Genomic DNA, 22,795 nt, shown 5'->3' on the forward strand with positions numbered 1-22,795 from the left:
CTTGTGGTGACAAGAATCAGGTCAAACGTAGTTCACAAGACTACTTTTTGTTACTATTTTCATTTTTCTTTTCTTTTCTTTTTTTCCTTTTTTTTCCTTTTTTTTCTTTATCTCTATTTTTCTCTTCTTTTTTTTGAATTTTTCTTTCGGAATGAACTTTCTAAAATAAACCTATGGGGACAATTTTTTTTTCGTATGACTCTAACTTGATTCCAAAAGAGGGGAGGTCAAAGAAATCAGTACAGGCTCAAAACGGTATAAAATGGTTTAAGTGTTTGGGTAGCTGAAAGAGGGCCTCCCAATCCCTAAAAATGTCAAGTACAACACATGCAACTTGAGGATAAAAATTGAAGATCATTCACATATTTCTTTTGCGGCTTCGGCATTGATATCATTGATATGCCTTTCAATTTTCTTTAGCGCCTTGTCAAGTACAGAACCCTCGTTGGGTGATTCCCTTTTCACAATGGATATCCTCCATCAATTTGGAGAAAACTTCCTTGACTTTATCTTGTAACTTGAGATGCACTTGAACTCAAAGTCGCTTGCTTCAAATCATCCGGGATGCACTCTCCTTTAATGAATTCTTGTCACCCTATTAACTTTTCAAATTATCTGCCCCAGTTTCACATGGTTCAGGCTTCAAATGATCTCAAAATGTCCAAATCTGTACTTATTTCCCTCAAGTGTCCCTATCATCTTCAAAATTGCTTCATTGCTTCATGACTAAACTAACTTTTAAGACCAAGCCTAGAATTATGTGTGCATGTTATGTCACTAGAACCAGCATGAAAAGAACTATAGAACGAGAAGAGAACTAAACAAAAATGACTAGAAATAATATAAAACAGAAAATTTCATTAGGCATACGGTGAAAGGGTTTGAACAACAAAACAAGCAAAATAAATTGGGGTACAACCCTAGAACAAACTTAGATAACACAAAATGAGTTACTACGACTAAAGAAACTAGGCAAAATAAAAGGATAGAAGGGTTTGAGTCACAAGACAATATCTGGATTACAACCCTGAAATAACCCGGACAATAGAAATGACAACAAAATAAAACACCAGAACTCCTCCCTGACTAGCCAAGAAAGGAGCAACTTCCCAATCACCAAGCTCAACATCTTAGCCACTGAGTTCTGTATCAACAGTACTAGGACCTTCACAAGTCTCCATCACATTGACCTTAGCAAATTGCTTTTGGGTCCCTTTTGCCAGCTCGTTCTTAAGATCAACTTCCGGAACCGACGGTGATATCGCTGAAAGATTTGCGGCAAGTGTCCCTTCGAGGATCTCAGAAAAATTCTCATATTCCTTTTCAACACAAATCATACACACCATATGCGTCTCATTATGAACAGACGATGGACTTTGGCTATTGTCTACTGTATCTAGATTTTGCACGATAATGTCACCTGCATTAATAAGCTTCTGAACTGCTCTTTTCAGATGCCAACACTTTTTTGTGCTATGACCCGGGGCATTAGAGCAATATGCGCACCTTTGAGAATAATCAAAATTCTTTGGACGAGGGTTCAGCATTTTTATCTGAATCGGCTTCAACATGTCCAATTGCCTCAACTTTTGGAACAAACTAGCATATGATTCTCAAATAGGAGTGAAAGTCTTTTCTTTTTCCTGTTGCCTTTTCATGTTGTACTCTATCCTCTGTTGGAATTTTTACGGGTATGTGGTTGGTATGCTTGAGGAGGCGGGTAGGATATTTGCGAAAATGGTGCACGCCATTGGGGGTCTAGTGGATGTGGAGCATATGGTGGTGCATTATGGATGGAGTACTGGGAAGGTGATGTATGACTTTGGGGATTTTGTGGAGAGAAGTAGCATTTGGGAGGATTATCTGGAGCACAGGGATATCCATGGGGTCGATATTGAGGCTGAAAACGTTGAGCAGAAATGTCCACTGGATCTCGTTGTTGGCGGGGCTCCACAGTATCTTTTCTGTTTCTCTTTCTTCCACCCAGACTTATTGAGATGTTCTGAATGTCTTATGTAGTATCTTTCAATGCAGAATAACTCCTGATTTTGCTTGACTTGATTCCTTTTTCTACCATCTCCCCCATTTTTACCACATCATTGAAAGGTTTAGCCAAGGCCGGGATCAAATGATTGAAGTAGGTGGGCCCCTGGGCTTGTAGGAAAAGCTCAACCATTTCTTCTTCACCAACCGAGGGCTGACCCAAGCAGCTTGTTCCCTCCATCTGAGCCCAAACTCCCTAAAACTTTCCTCGGATTTCTTTTCCATCTTAGACAGGGAGGAGCGGCTGGGATAATGTCTAGATTGTTCTGAAAATGTCGAACAAAATCTTGAGCCATGTTATCCCATGCATGCCACATATTGACATCTTGACTAGTATACTATTCCAAGGCGGGGCAGTCAAGCTCTCACTGAAATATGCCATCAACAAATTATCTTTCCCACCAACACTTTTTATTTCATTGCAGTAACCCCTCAGATGGGCTACTGGATCTCCATGCCCATCATACCAGTTAAACTTTGGCATTTTAAATGCTTTAAACTTTATGGATATGTCATCTTGCTCCACTGTCTTAGCAGGCTTTGCAGTCTCATCGGGAGGCTCAAAATCAGGAGCGTAGGAGTATGGACCCGATACCTTGAAAATTGATTCTAGAGCATAGAGTTGGGCATCGAGGATTTTGAACGCAGTCTCGCTAGAGGATCAAGGAAAGGTAGCGGGTGGATGAGCTACAAAATGGTCAAAGGTGCGGGATATGAGGTGGTTCTGAAGGGTGGAGTGTGAAAAGGTTGTGGGGAGATATCATGGACTTGTGACAGTGGCGGAATGGTGACAAGGCTTTCAGTGTAGTTAGTTAAAACTGATGGTGGAGGACGCCCACTAATCCAAACTTGGTATATTTCGGCCATCTGTTTTTTCAACCTTAAGACCTCTTCTTTCAACTCAGATTCTGATTCAACACTTCCCTTAAACGGATCAACAACCCCTGTGTCCAAGTCTTTGCTAGCCATGGCTACCTTGCTCTTTGACCTTGTGTTATATGGATAAGTTACTTAAAAACCACAAACCAACCACCCTTTTACTCAATGAAGATAACAAAAGGAACAAAATGGGGTCATCCTGTTAGCATTAGGGCATTTAACAGCTAAAAATATCACATTGTATGTCATACACCTAGCAACAATTAACGGTTCTAGAATGACTTCGAGGGTCACAAGGTCACTTGGCATCATCCCAATTTTGTTCATTTCAATCTTCTCTTCTCTTTCTTTTCTAGCACTTCTTGGCTTGCTCATTTTCCTTCCTCTTTTTTTCTTCTAATTATCACTCCTTTTTTCCTCTCATTTCTCACATCCCATAGTTTCACCCTTTTTTTTTCTTCTCTTTTTTTTTTATGCTTTTTATTTAATGATGATTCGATCGAACCCTATATAGGTTGCCTAAGTATCATGACGCCGCATGAATCAGATCTTTGCGTAGTTCGGGAAAATCGAGAATAGACTAAATAAACTAACGTTACTCTGACGAGAAAAGGAAAATAAAAGAACCAAATCTTTTTATTTTTATTTTATAGACTTAATATTTTATAACTAATTCTAAACTCAAGCTCAAACAAACATATATCTTTTTTTTTAAACAAATACTCTATGAGGAATTATTAAGGAAAAAACCCTAGAAGAAGAAAAAAATTTGATTCTTTTTAGGAAAGAAATCTAAAGAATAAACCAAAGAAAAATATTTTGAATTTTCATTTGATATCCCTGAAAAACATATTTCGAAACGAGAAATGAACAAGATAAAAAAATATTTTTGGATTTCAGTTTGATTACCTAAGGGAGAAACTCTGAAAATAAAACAAAGATAAAGTATGTTATTTTCTTTTTCTTCTATGTTCAATGTCCTAAAGTTCTAGTAAAAATAAAAGAATTTTTTTTAATTCATTTTTCATTAATTTTCAAAGAAGAACCTCAAACAAAAATCTTTTTGGATTTTTGGAATTAATATCTTAAAGAAAAATTTTAAAGAGGTACTAAAAGAAAATTCTTTTTTTTTTAAATTTTTAGCCTTAATGTACTAAAAGGAAATATATAAGCAATTCTTTATTTTGAGTTCTAGATATTAATTTCTTAAAGAAAAACCACCTCAGTTTTTTTTTATTTCTAGAATTAGTATTCTAAAGAAAACTTCTAACAGAAATATAAAACGCAAAACCTCTTTTTTGGATTTTTGAGTTACAACACACTTTTTCAAATACAAAGTAGAAAGTACAATAACAAAAGACTCGACATTACTGTACAAAACTAGAAAGTAAAAGACGACATAAAATGAAGAACATACTCAAAACATAAAAAATAAAAAAAATCTCCTTAAGCAACTCCTGAATCAACGATCCTGACTGGATAGTCCCGGGGTGTATGTCATGCTCAAACTCCAGTAAGTAGACCCACACCTGTATGAGAAAATTAAGACCAAATAATGTTAAAGACCTAGAACGCTATGTGAGAGAATAACCCTTCCTGTTGGACACATGCAAGACATGATTGTGACTATTCTTCTAAAATTAACATATGTGGCTAAAAGTGGCTAAAAATGCAAAATTTGGCTAAGACCCGTCAAAGCCAAGAACCTAAGACTCACTAGGAAGACCGAACCCTATGTGGGTTGCCTACGTATCACGCCCCGAAAGACGGGAATCAGGTATGCGTAGTTCGGGAAAATCGGATACGGGCGAGAATTAAAAAAAACAACTAATTTAGAGAAAATATTTTTTTTATCTTTTTTTTGTTTTGAAAAATTATGAAACATGTAAACTCTTTTGTATTTTCTTTTTCCTCTTTTTTTTGATTTTTTTTTTTTTGGAAAATGATGGGAAAGTGTAAAATCTTTTTGGATTTTTCATGTTGTTTTTTTGTCTTTTTCTCAAAAAAATGTGAAAGAAAAACATAACTGGGCCCTTCTTGCTTTATTTTTTTTTATACCTCACCCTCTTTTTTTCTTATTTATCCTCAAACCTCCTTGGTCTGCCTAATGACCCCTTTTACCCTTGAAAATTGCAACATGTAGCACATAGTATGCATCAGGATGGTCTTTTATTTTTGGGTACACCTATCATAGACGGACTCAACCCCTATGTTGAGTCCCCAAAGTCAAATGCACGTGATGCAAATAAGCATTCCTACTAGATCCGGCATGAGGCTATGTTATTCTAGGTTTAAAACCTGGGTGTATTATTCTAGAATTGGCTTACCCGAGTGGACAACTCGAGCCGAGGGGGGGAAGCATACCGGTAAGCAAAAGATCATCCGGCTTTGCAACTTGTTCGAACCTCATTCTAAATTAGGGCGTGACACTAACAGAAAAGAAGTCACGCCAGCGTGCACTTCCTAGAAGATTAGAAGAGAAGGGTTTCGCAGCAGTTTATATACAGTTCAACTAATATCAAAGTGGTAAAAAGCAATATTTAGCACATTAGGCCCAAACATATAATAAAAATCAGATAATAAATAGAAGCCAAATATAACAATTATTCTAAGCTCGAATTCTTGAACCCTGAACCAGAGATTCTGGGTTCGATCCCCAGCAGAGTCGCCAGAGCTGTCACACCTCCTTTTTCTATCCCCGGAAGGGGTATAAGGGAGTTTTTCCAATTAAAGTGATAATCAAAACGGGATTATTTTATTTAGAAATTAGAGTCGCCACTTGGGATGATTTATGGTGTCCCAAGTCACCGGTTTTAAATCCCAAATCGAAGAAAGATTGACTCTATTTTACAGTCCGCAAAACACAGAAATCCGGGTAAGGAATTCTGTTAGCCCGGGAGAAGGTGTTGGGCATTCCCGGATTTCGTGGTTTTAGCACGGTCGCTCAACTGTTAATAATTAGCCTAATTATCCAATTAATTACACATTTTAAACCTATGTGCATTTTTAACTTTTAAACCGCTTTTAGTAATCCAATTGTCATACAACTAATTATTTGATTACACGTCGCGAATCGTGTCATGGGAAGCGTACCCATGATCCACAACATGTTTATTTTATTAACAAGATTAAAATTATGGTCGGGTCACATAAATATACCTCTGGATTTAGAAATTAGACGTCACAACTACGTCACGAAAACCGTACCGGTAACTATGACAATTTATTTAATTCAACGCGCCTAAAGCAACTACGAGAGTTCAAGGTGTTTTTCTACATTAGTTAAGATAATTAATATGAGGGCCATAGATTAGGTGATTCAATTGTGTGAATGGCGCACCTCAATTTCTTTCAAAGGAAATGCATTCAATTAAAAGAACTACGAATATTCATATTTAAAACTAATTAGGTAGCACAACTACGCCACGGGAACCGTACTCGTAATTGTGATGTTTTAATTACGTGCCTAAAGCAGATTACGAGGTTCATTATTCATTCAACTTTTAAACCCTAGCCAACTAATATCTTATTCAAGTCATTGGAGTCTTTAATCCAACAGACTATTCAAAGGACCATTTTTAAGCGACATTACGAAACAAGCAACTTCGAACAAATGAACAGTCATGTCTCATTAGAGAATTCAACAAATGAACTAATTTTCGAAAGCAAACATAGGATAATGAACCATGTATTTCACTCAAGTCTTCATTCAAGAATTTTGGATCAGATTTGCAAAACTATTCAATATATGTACTAGTTCAACTAAAGAATCACAATCAACATAATAGCAACAAAGACCAACCAAAGCAAATTTTGAAATAAAATTAGAACAGAAACTACTTATATTTAAAAGAATAAATTAAGAATGGACCTTAGAGTATCAAAATTGAACTTCCTTCGATGCTTTAAAAATATACATGGACCTCTAAGCAAAAATCGAACAGATCTGAGAGTCGCTGACCGGAAAACATGAACCGCACCGACAACCTCGACGTACCTCAACCAATTCAAACCAACAATGTACTAGAGATGAAATGACGACCCAGAACTTTCAAAACCGGAGCTGAACCTTTGATTTTTTATGGAGATGAAAAATGAGTAAAAAATTTGACTCAAAGGTTGTTGATAATGGAGTTGCGACCAGATTTACGGCTGCTGGTTTCGTTGAAGGGAGCAGGGGTCGATGTTAAGGGAGCTTCAAGTCTGTCGTTGGTTTTGGATGAAGAAGAAGAAGCTTAGGGTGTTTTTAAGTTGTCTTCATGTGTGTGTCATGGTGTTTTCCGTTGAGTTTGTCGCTGGCGTGGTGAGAGGAGGAGAATCCGGCGTTCTACAACTTGAGGCAGAAGAACGATGGGGGAGAAATTGATCACTAGGGCTTGTAAAAGGTGAAGAGATGAAGGTCCTTGGTTTTTTTTGTGTTCTTTCAATCAGAAAAAATGGTTGAAGGGTCCGTGTATTATTGCGTTTTTCGGCGAGTTCGCCGCTGGTTCTGTTGTTGGCAGCGTCACCAGGAGAGGAACAAGTTGGTGAGGGAGACGGGCTGCTGCTTGGAGAAGATGACGGCTGGATTTGGTCTTGGTTGTTCTTCTCTAGAGTTTTGTTAAGGAAGATGAAGGAGCTTAGGTCCCTAGGGTTTTTTCTTTGGTTGTCTTCATAAGGAAGATCAAGGGTCTCTAGCATGTAAAAAACGACTGATGCTCTAAGTAGTATTAGGTTTTTGGGTTATTTTTAGGTTAGGGGGTATGGGTTTAGGAATTATGGGCTTTAAAATTATTGGCTAGATCCGAAAATTAGGCCTAAAATGGGTTGTTTGAGCCCAAATTTTATTCTTTCTCCGTGAACGACACTAAAATACGACCGTATTTACTAATTAATCCTACTTAAGTAAAATAACTATTAAAATAAGACTAACCATTAAAACAAACCTATTTTTTAATATTTTCAAATATCATATTAAAATAAAAATAAGGTACTATATTTGTATTTTTTTTAGTTTTATGAAAGGTATATACACTAAAAGCAACTAAAAAGAAGAAATATTTCTGTAATTTTCATTTTGTGATAAAATAAAGTAAAATGGTCAAAATTAGTTAAAATAACTATATTAGACCTAAACTTAATATTTAAATATAAAAATGTGTAAAATCTTGGGGAGGGTCAAAAATCACATGTCTACAAAATTATCTTGAGGTTAACATATTTACGCTATTTATAACAAGCGATAAATAAGTGTCATGAAGGATAAATGGTACACGAATTAAAGAAAACGAGTTTCGTTGAAAGTGGCCAAATTGCGATAAAATACGGGTCGAGCGATAATACCCGATAATTATGAATTAGTACCATGCAAGGTACCATATGACCATGGTAGTATAATATATAAAGTATATTAAAAATAAGTAGCATTTTATGTAATTTGAGACAATTTTTAAATTATGCGAGTAATTAATTAATTACCGGATAACGAAACATTACTCAATTAACTAATAAGTGGATAAATACTTAATAAATTACACCCTAGTAATTAGGTGGCTACCTTAGAACTTTATAGGAAAAAATTGATTCACAATCTGAATTCATTTTTCATTTAGAGAAAATGAACCAAATGATGACCAAAAATCCTAAAGCAAGGTTCCATTCCATTTCTTAGTTTGAACATTTCAAGAACAGAGCTCAAAATCGTTCAAACATTTCAACAATCAAAATACGACCTTATTTACTGATTAATCCTACTTAAGTAATATAACTATTAAAATAAGACTAACTGTTAAAACAAACCTATTGTTTAGTATTTTCAAATATCATATTAAAATAAAAACAAGGTACTATTTTTGTATTTTTTTTAGTTTTACGAAAGGTATATAAACTAAAAGCAACTAAAAAGAAGAAACATTTTTATAATTTTCATTTTGTGATAAAATAAAGTAAAAGGGTAAACTAGTTAAAATAAATATATTAGACCTAAACTAAATATTTAAATACAAAAATGTGTAAAATTTTGGGTTGGGTCAAAAATCACATGTCTACAAAATTATCTTGAGGTTAACGTATTTACTCTATTTATAACAAGCGATAAATAAGTGTCATGAAGGATAAATGGTACACGAATTAAAGAAAACGAGTTTTGTTGAAAGTGGCCAATTTGCAATAAAATACGGGTGGAGCGATAATACCGAATAATTATGAATTAGTACCATGCAAGATACCATATGACCACGATAGTATAATGTATAAAGTATAGTAAAAATAAGTAGAATTTTATGTAATTTAAGGCAATTTTTAAATTATGCGGGTAATTGGTTAATTACCGGGTAAGGACATCACCCAATTAACTAATAACTGAATAATACTTAATAAATTACACCCTAGTAACGTGGCAACATAAAATGACTAAGTCATTTTAAGTAATTAGGTGGTTACCTTAGAACTTTATAGGAAAAGATTGATTCACAATCTGATTCCATTTTTCATTTAGACAAAATGAACCAAATGATGACTAAAAATCCTGAAGTAAGGTTCCATTCCATTTCTTGGTTTGAACTTTGAATATTTCATTCCCTTTCTTAGTTTGAACATTTCAAGAACAGAGCTCAAAATCGTTCAAATATTTCAACAATCAGAAACTTAAATTCGTTCGAACACTTCAAAGAAGCAGAAGCTTAATTCCATTTAAATTTTGCGGTTCTAAAAGAGTACGGTGCAATCTTCGCCAAGAATATTATACGAAGTTTTCCCTACTCCAGGTATATTAAGGTCATCCCTTCTTTCTTTTTGGCATGGTCCAAATTATACAAAAGAAACGAGCAAACGCATAATTTCTATAAACGACTCTATTCATAGAAATACTAGGGGTCTCCTTGTTATTGATTCCCCATGTGACATATTGTTATATCTTCCGTTCATGGGTCTCAAAATAATACGCAGTTGATAAAGTTTATCCGCGAAAAATATTGAGATTTTTTAACATATTTTCATGTGTTTTATTCATTTATGCATGTACATTGACACATGACCAGACGACGTTATATACGTGTATTTATATGTATATGGGATATGGAAAAAAGGTTACGACGTTATATACGCACCACCACCTGATCAGTTGGTACATGTTGATGATGTTGTCCACAGTGGCCGAGACGATATGATAGGATGCCCTCAGTGGCTTGATGATGTTATGTACACCTAAACCCATGCATGACACGACATTATATACACGTGCATAGCATTATAAATGTTTAAGAATTTACAAAGTTATTCAGATTTAAAGATGGATTTCTTTATTCCATGTTTCATCTATATCTTTTATGTATTTATTTTCATGTCTTACATACTCAGTACATTTTTCGTACTGACTCCCTATTTTATGGGGCCTGCGTTTCATGCCCGCATGTGCAGGTAGGCAAGCTGACGATCCCCCTTTTTAGGATCCTTGATCAGCGAGAGTTGGCGTGCTCCACTTGATCCGGAGCTACTTTTTATTTTGGTACGATATGTTTGTATATATATGGGTATGACGTGGCTCAATCCCGTCTTTGTACAGTTATATTTCTATTAGAGGTTTATATAAAGTATGTCTAGTTGGGTTGTATGTGGCCTTGTCGGCTTCCAGTTTTGAGGTATATTGTTGTCTATAGCAGCCTTGTCGGCTCGCCCTACGTGTGTTGCACGTATATGTATGTATGCCTTTTTAGGCAGGTTTCCTTCGTGTATATTATTCTCGTAATTCAGCAGATATTATTCAGGTTTATATCTTAGACGCATGTTTTGGGGTGTTTGACAGGTAGGACTCGGGCACCCGTCGCGGTCCATCGGTTTAGGTCGTGACATCCTATGCATGCATTACCCATCCCATGCCTATGGTCTAGGAGGCTTTGGATCTACTATTTGGGTGGTTCTAGACTTTACTTAAGGTGATCAAAATGATAAAACTAGGCGACATTCAAAATAGATAGGATTGCACATGATAGCAATAAAAGGCTCAAGTTAGCCTGCACATATAAGCACAAAAGCACGCGATCAGATTTATGGTTATGCAGTAGACAATTTCAGAATTAAGACATATTTGGGTTGCTAAATCCTATAGGCATGGTTCCTATATGATTCTAATCAATATTAACCAGACAGTACTGCTTCGTATAGGCAGATTAAAGCACTGCAGGTCCTATAAGTATAATTTCTAATTATTTGCGCAATAAGGCAGTGAAGCGATCTGAATTACCAGATTACTAGTGTTGATTTTATAAGCATGCTTCTTAGGCTGATGATAGTGCCCTATGGCGTGAGAACCTAAATCTATCCCTAATAAAAGTTCAAATACTAAGGTATTTGTAGAGTTGAGATGTTCTTTTATTGAGTTAGATAAATGTGATTAACATTCATCATTGTTTTTTAGGAATTTGGATTTTTTATAATTTTTATTTAATAATTCAGACATTTTTGTCAATAATATCTATGCAATTTTTATAAAATTTATATTCATTGATATGAGATACACGCGCAACGCACGTACATTTAAACTAGTATAATAATTCTTAACGGGTTAGTGGTTTATCTGATATGGAAATTGCATAATCCGGCCCCGAACCGATAAGCCATTACTTATAAAATTTCAATCCGTTCAACAACCGTTAATCCAATAACCCGATAACAATAAGCCAATTTTGCGGTTAGATTATCGGTTACAATTCGATTTTGAACAGCCCTACTTTTGACCCCTCGTATTGAACCTTAGTGCTTCTCTTCTTATTTAGCAACAAACCCACCCACCAGTAATTAGGGATGGCTTAAGGGCAAGGCTATTAAAGTCTTTGCATTAGGTCCCTAAATTTTGAGACACCAAATTTTTTTAACTGTCACGACCCAATTCAACTATAGGTCGTGATGGCGCCTAACACCGTTGTTAGGCAAGCCAACACCGATCAATCGTGGTTTTCCGTTTAAATAAATTATTAAGTAGTAATTTTTCCTTATTTGTTAAAAAGAATTTAGAAATTCGCAAGTGAAACATAAATAAACAGAAACAATAAGTACTAATCAGAATCATATAAGCAAACCCAAAATCTAAGTCTACTAATGAATGTGTCAGGGCCTGGTGTCACAAGTGTGTGGGAAATCTAGTAGAATATACAAAAGAATACTGCTAGCTGACTGTCTGAGAGGAAATAGACAGAAAGTAAATCATAAAGAAGACTCCAGCTGCTACAGAACGACTCGGAAGGCAGCTCACCGTGAAGTCTCGAAGCGGGGATCAACTACGTGTGCCGAACGGGTAATTAGATGCACCCGCCTCAGATCCTGTACAATTTAGTACAGAAGCGTAGTATGCGAAAAATCTCTCGCATTTGCGAGATCTGCAACAGTATCCAAGAACACCGGAATTCTGGTGTGTTTTCAACTCCTCCCACATGTCCGAAACTCACCTGAGCCCTCGAGACTCCACACCAAATACTCACACAAGTCTAACAACATCATGCAAACTTGTTCACGCGATCGGAATACCGAAATAACATTAGAAACCACGAATTGGACACCAAAACACATGAATTTACTCATGAACTCTAAAAACTTCTAAAACACTTATGCGCGCCCGATTCCTATCAAATCAACTCGGAATGATGCCAAAATTTGCGTGCAAGTCTTAAATGACATTACGGACCTACTACAACTTTCGGAACTGAAATCTGAACCCGATATCAAAAATTCCACCCTCGTTAAAACTTTCCAAAAACTTCAAGTTCTAACTGCACGACCCAGATTTCCCACCCTCGGGAGTCGTGATGGCACCTACTCGTGAAAGCTAGGCAAGCTGCGCATTATAGATTCACTAACTCTTTTATTTAGCCCTTTTTAACAATTTAAATCAACATGCGATCAACAGTGAAAAATTAACGATAAATAAATACATGCGGAAGACGTAATCTGATGACTTAGCCAAAAACAAGTACGACAATACCAACATACACCTCTACCCAGAACTGGTGTCATAATATCACGAACCTTCTACGAATACTACATACAAATGTCTCGAAAGAAAGGTACAATCTGTCTCTAAAGTAGATGAAAATAGAATATAAAGATAGAAGAGAACGCCAGGCCTACGGACGCCTGTAGGACTACCTCGGGATCTCTGATTGAACTGAAGGCAGCCACCCACAGCTACGGTCCAAAAGCTGCCGCTCCGGGATCTGCACACAATGCAGAGTGTAGTATCAGCACAACCGACCCCATGTGCTAGTAAGCGCCTGGCCTAACCCTGACAAAGTAGTGACGAGGCTAGGACCAGATTACCAAATAAACCTGTGTAGTTATGTAATATATAGCGGAAAGTAAAACAGAAATAAGCAAGTAAAGATGGGAGGGGGACATGCTGCGGGGGAATATCATTTACCAACAATAATTTAAGAGGAAATGTAAAGAACAATTTAAAATTTATAGCAAAACAATAAGGAACTCGTAACCAATCTATAAGCACTTCGTATTATCTATTGTTGTGGCGCGCAACCCGATCCAAATCATAATAACACTGTTGCGGCGTGCAACCCGATCCATATCATATATCACTGTTACGACGTGCAACCCGATCCAAACATAATATTATTGCGACGTGCAACCCGATCCAATTATATCATTGTTATGGTGTGCAACCCAATCCAAACATAATATTGTTGCAGCGTGCAACCCGATCCAAATATAATATTGTTGCGGTGCGCAACCCGATCCACCTATACAGTTCAACACCAATCATAACGAGAGTTCCGGTAAGGGATCAATAAAGAAACAATACTATCCCGGCAAGGGTATCGACAGTATAAGTAAATACGTCCCGGCAAGGAAAAATCAGTTATAACCAAACTTGATCTAACTACTTCAACTAGCACTCATACTCAATCATAAGTAATTTCCACGAGAATAATCATAATCCTTTCTCAACACAGAGAATCAACAACTTAGGCATTCGTAGGATTTATTAAGAACACAATAATTTCAATTTATGACTCACAGTCATGCTTGACACCAACATATAGATACTCGTCACCATGCATATACGTCGTACTTGACAAGTAACATGTAACAAATAGGACACAACTCCTAATCCCTCAAGCTAAGGTTAGACCAAACATTTATCTCGAACTTCCATGGCCAACTCAAGCCTCAAACACCGCTTTTCCTTTTGAATTTGGCTCCAAATAAATTGTATCTAGACATAATCGACTTAATGACATCAATAAACGCTAAACAATCCAATTTCAATGCTTAATTATAGATTTCCTATCATTCTTCCCAAAAAAGTCAAAAATTGACCCCGGGCCCGCATGGTCAAAACACGAGGTTCGGACCAAAATCCGATCATCCATTCACCCACGAGCCCGAATATGCAATTAGTTCCAAAATTCGAGCCCAAAACGAGGTCTAAATCTCAATTATGCAAAAAGCCCTAACACTACCCAAATCCCTAATTTTCTACCCTTAAGAACATGATTTAGGCCGAGAAATCTAATGGGTATTAATAAAAATTGAAGTAAATGAGTCTAAGATTACATACCTATGAATTTGTGGTGAAGTTCTATTTCAAAAATCGCTCAATTTGGAGTTTGGAAGAAGAAGTTATGAAATTTTGGTGAAATCCCGTTTTTGCTTCTGTTTTAAAATCACTGGGCAGACCTTCATCGCGTTCGCGATGGGTCAGGATCAATTAACCATCACGTTTGCAATCTCAGGCTCGCGTTCGCGGAGCTTTGACTCCTAGAGCCTTCGCGTACGCGGACCAGTGGTCACGTTCGCGTTGAACAAAATCTCCTTCCCCCTGCCCAGGCCCAAAGGCCTTCGCGTTCGCGATAGCATGTCCGCATTCGCGTAGAAAAACACCCCCAAGGCTTCACGTTCACTTCCTGTTTCTCACGTTTGCATAGAAGAAAAATTCCTTCATCCTGACTTACCCTTCGCGTTCGCGAGAGTCCTTCCGCGAACGTGAAGAACAACACACCAGAACACCAGAAACTGAAAACCTACAACTTTTTTCTAAGTTCAAAACCTTCTGAAACTCGCCCGAGCCCTTGGGGCTCCAAACCAAACATGCATACTAACTCAAAAATATCATATGAACTTATCCGTGTGATCAAATTGCCAAAATAACCTCTTAAACAACGAATTTAGCATAGAAATCTAAGAAAAATCTCAAAACTTTCAAAGTATCAATTTTCACAACTACAGGTCCGAATCACCTCAAACGACTTCCATTTTTTACCAAATTCACAAACTCATCTTAAATCACATATATGACCTGTACCGGATTCCGGAACCAAAATACGGGCCCGATACCATCAAGTTTTAAATACATATCGTTTCCAAAAACTCATAAATATTCCAGAAAATAATTTTCTTTAAAAATTCATTTCTCGGGCTTCGAACCTCAGAATTCGATTCCGGGCATATTCCCAAATCCCATATTTTCCTACGGACCCTCCGGGATCATCGGATCACGGGTCCGGGTCCGTTTACCCAAAATGTTGATCGAAGTCAACTTAAATTCATTTTAAAGTCAAAATTCATCATTTTTCACAGATTTCACATAATGGCTTTCCGGCTACGCGCCCGGACTGCACACATAAATCGAAGTAATGCAGAAGGAGGTTTTTAAAGCCTCATAACATAGAATTTATTTCTAAAACAAGACTCCGAAATGACCTGTGGACCTCCAAATCTACTTCCGGACGTGCTCCTAAGTCTAGAATCACCATACAGAGCTATTCCCAAGTTCGGAATCCCAAACGGGCGCCTAGAATGTAAAATCCATTTTAACCCAAACTTATGGAATTTGCTCAAATCAGAATTTGTAGCCGTCAAGTCCAAAATCATCATACTAACCTATTGAAACCGTCAAGTCCTGATTTCGAGGTCGTTTACTCAAAATGATAACCGAAGTCAAACTTGGCCTTTTAAGCCATCCTTAAGGAACCATTTGTTCCGATTTCAACCCAAACTCTTCCAAAATTCGAACTAATCCAAGTGTAAGCATACCTCGAACACTCGGGGGACTACCTGCTTGAGCTATCCAAGTTCAAAATCATAAGACCTCAAAGAGGAACCCCTCGATATACAAGCCAAGGCCATCATACTCGTGGACTAACCTTTTGGACAAGTTCGGGAGGCTATTGGGAAACAAGTTCAAGAGATATACTCGAAGGCTACAACCATGTTAAAGACTACGGTCACATCAAAGGCAACGACCGAAATAATGTGGCTCGGAGACCTCCGGTTTTCGCCATAAATTAAAGTCCTTCGAATACTTCGAAAAACCGATTAAACTCAGCTACCCTCGGCAAAAGCAAAAAGGGCTTCGATAAAATCAGCCCTCGAATAATTTAAAGGCTTGGATAACATCAACCTTCGAAAAAGCCTCAAGATTCATTAACACGAACGGGTTCTGATTGATTGAACCCTTGAAAAACCCAACGGGTACAAAAAACACATGCTAAGGCATAAATAAATTTTCACTAAGTCTTTTAGCCTAAAAGAGGGAAAAATTATAGCCGTCTTAGAGGCCGAATTGGCCATACTTAAAGAGCCTAAGGGCCGATCTAAAAGAGCTTAAGGGCCAATATAAAAAAGCCTAAGGGCTAACTTTACTTCGAATTCGAGAAAATCCTCACCTGACTATAGAGCCTAAGGGTTATTTCGAGTTCGAGCAAGTACTCACTTGACTACTAAGCCCAAGGGCTACCCGAGATTGAGAAAATTCTCACTTGTGGACTATCTATGAAGCCTAAGGGCTAACTCTATTTCGAGTTCGAGTAAGTCCTCACTCGATCATAAAAGCCCAAGGGCTATCTTAGCCATGATTTGAGCAAACCCTCACTCGGGGACTATCCATAAAGCCTATGGGCTAACTTTACTTCGAGTTCGAGAAATCCTCACTTGGCCATAAGTCTTAAGGGCTAATTTCATTTCAAGTTCGAGCGTGCACTCGCTCAACTATCAAGCCCAAGGGCTACCTTACCTCATCGACTGTCGAGCCTAAGAGATACTTAAATTCAAGCTCGAAAGGTTATTCTGGGACCATTGATCAGAAAAGTTCGAGGGCGGAACTTATTGTCGGTCATTACCATCTCAAACTTTGGACATTCAAAAGGAATTTTATGCTAAGGCTCTTTGACCCGCGCAAAAGGGTAACAGATTCAGAAGCCATAGAAGGAAAAGGGGCTTTGTATAAACCTTTTTACAAGAAATTGTAGGTCACGATCGAGAGTTCCTTGCAAGGGTCGATCAACCTCAAAAGCAAAAAAATTACTAAGAGCACGAAACCTAAGAAGCACGGTCCTTATTGGCAGAAGTGTCTTCGCCCTCAGAATCTTCCCCGCCGCCGGAGTCGCTAAAGGTTCTCGGAGTTTTCCTTGGGGAAAGCCAGCTTCCAAGCTTTCGTTTCCGCAGTATCTTGCATCACGATGATGATGTCGTGGCAAATCAGGGTAAAAATCAAGGAATCAATTTGTTTCTTGTCGTTATACTCTAAGAAACATGGGGACTATCTGTATACGGTAGAAATCGAGGCTACCCGATTTCGTGAACTCGAGGGTCACTGCGAGAGCAGGATCAAAATACACTAGAAGCAAGCCCGATGGGAGACTTCGAATATCAAAGTGTCCGATGAACATAGGGGCCGAACGTGACCGGCCTCGAGATAATGTCGTTACGAGTTTGTAACAGAATAAGCAAGATTCCTGCCACGTCCCTTAAATCATGTCGTAAATCCTAGGACAAATTTGTACGAATCCGTGCTAGGCGGTTAGACAGCTGTCCCAATAAGATTCTTTACTGTAAATAGAAATGTACCTTATTTAGGGTCCCCCTATTATATAAAGGGGACCCCAATCATTTGTAAAGATCATCTAATCATTGATAAAGAATATATAATCCTAATTTTCTCTCTTACTAATCATCAGAATTGTCCTTTATATTTATTATTCTTACTTTATCGCTCTTAGTCCATCTCGAGGCTACTAAGCTTGAGGTCACCATTGTTGGGTAACATTAGTTTGGTTCACTTATTTCTTTTGTTTCTACTTCATGTTTCTTGATTATTAATTGGTATTGAACTAAATCACATATCTTTAAAACCACAAATTAAATTAAATTGTCACTTGTATTTTCGAGGTAAACAGTTTGGCGCCCACCGTGGGACTAAAGATAATAGTGGTTATTTCAGTATTGATTCTGATAACACACGTTATTTTCACACTTGTTCTTGTCAAAGATTCTTTGTTTTCAGGTAAAAACATGTCAAACTCACAAAATGCGCCCGTGCACAACGATGATGGTCTTGGATTTCATGGGAAAAACAAAAATGTAGCTGCTTTGAGGAGCCGGTGTACCACCGATTAACCTTAGAGAAGTGCCAAATGTGGAATCAGCCGATGTTAGTTCACACATTGCTTTAAATACGGATTCAGGTGCAGACCCCGGGGAAAGTGTACGCAGGGAAGTCAGATTTGGTGGCCAAGGAACATAGGGTATAAGAGACAGGGGAATCAGCCTCCAAGTAATATTCGAGATGCTACAAGCTCAACAGATTGCCATCGCTCAACTTCAAAGTTAGAATAAAACTCCAAGTGTGGTCAAACCAGGGAACACTCGACATACTGAGCCGGTGCCAGAGGTATCAAATGGTAATGGCTCGGGGACTGCCCCCAAAATTATGGGGATGCTCGAGGAACTCACCAAGAGAATCGAGTCCGGGAGAAGAAGATCGAGGATAATGACAAAAAATGGAGACTTATAACTCCCGTGTTGATCAAATACCAGGGGCACCCCTGATCTTAGAAGGACTAGATTCTAAAAAGTTCGTGCAAAGACCCTTCCCCCTGGTGCGACCCCGAAGCCAATTCCCAAGAAGTTCCGTATGCCCGAGATTTCCAAGTATAACGGGACGACCGATCCGAATGAACACATCACCTCGTATACATGCGCTATCAAAGGAAACGACTTGCAAGATGATGAAACTGAATCTGTACTACTGAAGAAGTTCAGGGAGGCTCTGTCCAAGGGTGTCTTGATATGGTATCATAACTAACCCCCTAATTCTATTGATTCATTTGCTATGCTTGCAGATTCTTTTGTAAAAGCACACGCTGGAGCCATTAAAATTGCAACGAGGAAGTCAGAGCTTTTCAAGCTAAGGCAGAAAGAAAACAAGATGCTCAGGGAATTCGTATCTAGGCTCCAAGCAAAGAGAATGGATTTACCTTCGGTCACTAATGACTGGGTCGTTCAAGCTTTCACTCAAGGTCTCAACACTCGGAGTTCTATAGCTTCACATCAGTTGAAGCAAAGTTTGCTCTAGTACCCGGTTGTCACTTGGGCCGACATACATAATCAGTACCAGTCGAAGATGATCAACTGGGACTCCTTCGGGGTCCGTTTATCCTAGCAGGCCCATGGGTAGGATCAAGGGCCGAGGTCGAATAGAGATCGATATCAACCATAAAACGGAGACCATAGAGGCAACAGGCCTGGGCGAAGCTTCGCACAAAATAAGAGGAGAAATGGTCGAGGTCAACATTCACGAGGGCCTGATGCCGAGGAAGATCACATTAAATATCCAAACTGCGAATAAAGCTACGACCCCATTCCAATTCTCTCTATTTTTTCAACTAACACTTGCAGGCTACCGACAAAGATCGACACGAAGCTTTGAATCTTAAAGCACGCGTTGTATTATTTTTTCCTTGGACAGCGGTCAAAACCCAAATGGATTTTTCCAACAAGGTTTTTAACAAGGTAACCATTATTCGTGTTGACTTAGGGTAGTTCAACGGTATCTGAGGTTCCCTGAGATAAGCCTCGAGATCTGGGAGGCATTACCCTCGAATGTATGCTTTGTTGCAAGCAAATTACTTCATGACAACGGGGCCTTGATAGGAAAATGTTGTAAGGGTCAAAAGGTTAGATGATCCATGCCCATATAGGTTACTCGAGCCCTAACATCAAACAAGCGCGCATGTATAATCATCTATTCAGAGAAGTATTTTTCCTTGCCGATATCTCATGCTTCTAGAAAAATTTTCTATTTCATACTCTTGATTTATTGTGTAAATAGGCTTAAGGGCCGATCACAACGGAAGTTCAAATTGCTAACATTTCGAGATCATAAGACCTTAAAGGCAATCCTCGATTTTACGGGCCACGACCACCCCACTCGGGGACTAACTCTTCGGTCAAGCTTGAAGTGAAATGGAAGATAAGCCATAAGGGCAAGTTCCGAACTAAAAAGGCTACGGCCAAGTTAACGCAGATCGGGGGCGTCCAAAATCTGTAACAAATACAAAAGTCCAAGGGCTATCTTAACCCGAGTTCAAGCAAACTCTCATTCAGGGACTATCTACGAAGCCTAAGGGCTAACTTTACTTCGAGTTTGAGCAAACCGTCACTCTATAATAAAAGCCCAAGGGCTATCTTAATCCATGTGCGAGCATATCTCGAACACTCGGGGACTGCCTACTTGAGCTATCCAAGTTCGAAATCATAAGACCTCAAAGAGGCACCCCCCCCCCATATACAGGCCAAGGCCATCATAATCGGGGACTAACCTTTCGGACAAGTTTGAGAGGCTATCGGGAAACAAGTCCAAGAGACATACCCGAAGGCTACAACCATATTAAAAGGTTATGACCATGTTAAAGACTACGATCACGTAAAAGGCTACGGCCGAAATAATGCGGCTCGGAGACGTCCGACTTCCGCCATAAATTAAAGGCCTTCAAATACTTTGAAAAACGGGTTAAACTCGGCTACCCTTGGCAAAAGCAAAAAGGGCTTCGATAAAATCAGCCCTCGAATAATTTAAAGTCTTCGATAACATCAGCCTTCGAAAAAGCCTCAAGAGGCATTAACACGAATGGGTTCTGATCGATTGAACCCTTGAAAAACCCAACGGGTACAAAAAACACATGCTAAGGCATAAAGAAATTTTCACTAAGTCTTTTAGCCGAAAAGAGAAAAGAATTATAGCCGTCTTAGAGGCCGAATTGGCCAACTTAAAGAGCCTAAGGGCCGATCTAAAAGAGCCTAAGGGCCAATATAAAAAAACCTAAGGGCTAACTTTACTTCGAGTTCGAGCAAATCCTCACCTGACTATAGAGCCTAAGGGCTATTTTGAGTTCAAGCAAGTACTCACTCGACTACTAAGCCCAAGGGCTACCCGAGTTTGAGAAAATTATCACTCGGGGACTATATATAAAGCCTAAGGGCTAACTCTATTTCGAGTTCGAGCAAGTCCTCACTCGATCATAAAAGCCCAAGGGCTATCTTAACCCGAGTTCGAGCAAACCCTCACTCGAGGACTATCTATAAAGCCTATGGACTAACTTTACTTCGAGTTCGAGAAAATCCTCACTTGGCCATAAGGCCTAAGGGCTATTTTCATTTCAAGTTCGAGCGTGCACTCGTTCAACTATCAAGCCCAAGGGCTACCTTACCTCATCGATTGTTGAGCCTAAGAGCTACTTAAATTCATGTTCGAAAGGTCATTCCGGGACCATTAATCAGAAATGTTCGAGGGCAGAAATTATATTTGGTAATTACCATCTCAAACTTTAAACATTCAAAAGGAATTTCATGTTAAGGCGCTTTGACCTGCGCAAAAAGGTAACAGATTTAGAAGCAAATGGAAGGAAAAATGGGCTTTGTATAATTTACAAAAAGTTGTAGGTCACGATCGAGAGTTCCTCGCAAGGGCCGATCAACCTCAAAAGCAAAAAGTTACTAAGAGCACGAAACCTAAGCAGCACGGTCATTATTGACAAAAGTGTCTTCGCCCTCAGAATCTTCCCCGCCGCCGGACTCGCTAAAGGTTCTCGGAGTTTTCCTCAGGAAAAGACAGCTTCCAAGCTTTCGTTTCCTCAGTCATTTGCGTCATGATAATGATGTCGTGGCAAATTGGGGTAAAAATCAATGACTCAATTCGTTTCTTGTCGTTATACTCTAAGAAACGCGGGGACTATCTGTATATGGTAGAAATCAAGGCTACCCGATTTCGTGAACTCGAGGGTCACTTCGAGAGAGAGATCGAAATACACCAGGAGCAAGCCTGATGGGAGACTTCGAAGATCAAAGTGTCCGATGAACATTGGGGCCAAACGTGACCGGCCTCGAGATAATGCTGTTACGAGTTTGTAACAGAATGAGCGAAATTCCTGCCATGTCCCCTAAATGATGGCGTAAATCCCGGGACAAATTTGTACGAATCCGTACTAGGCGGTTAGATAGCTGTCCCAATAAGATTCTTTACTGTAAATAGAAATGTACGTTATTTAAGGTTCCCCTATTATATAAAGGGGACTCCAATCATTTGTAAAGATCATCTAATCATTGACAAAGAATATACTATCCTATTTTTCTCTCTTACTATTCATCAAAATTATCCTTTATATTTATTGTTCTTACTTTATTGCTCTTAGTCCATCTCGAGGTTACTAAGCTCGAGGTCACCACTGCTGAGTAACATTGGTTTGGTTCACTTATTTCTTTCATTTCTACTTCATATTTCTTGATTATTAATTGGTATTGAACTAAATCACATATCTTTAAAACCACAAATTAAATTTAATTGTTACTCGTATTTTCAAGGTAAACAGTATGACGTAGAGTAAACATACAGTTTACCGTTATAATTTATCATTTATGCTAGTTCATCAAATCAACAAAAATTAGCCATCCTTTACAATAGTTCATTAAATTACAATAGTTAATAAAAAGTTCGAGCGTATTCTTTACATCACTAGATAGCTTTTGCCCGTGCAAAGCACGGGCCCAACATTTCATACTTTTAGGTAGCACTCTTTTTCTAAATCCTTGATTTGGTTTAAGTACTAATACATAT

The sequence above is a fragment of the Nicotiana tabacum genome, chromosome 5, assembly GCF_000715075.1.
Source record: "Nicotiana tabacum cultivar K326 chromosome 5, ASM71507v2, whole genome shotgun sequence".
Taxonomy (NCBI): domain Eukaryota; kingdom Viridiplantae; phylum Streptophyta; class Magnoliopsida; order Solanales; family Solanaceae; genus Nicotiana; species Nicotiana tabacum.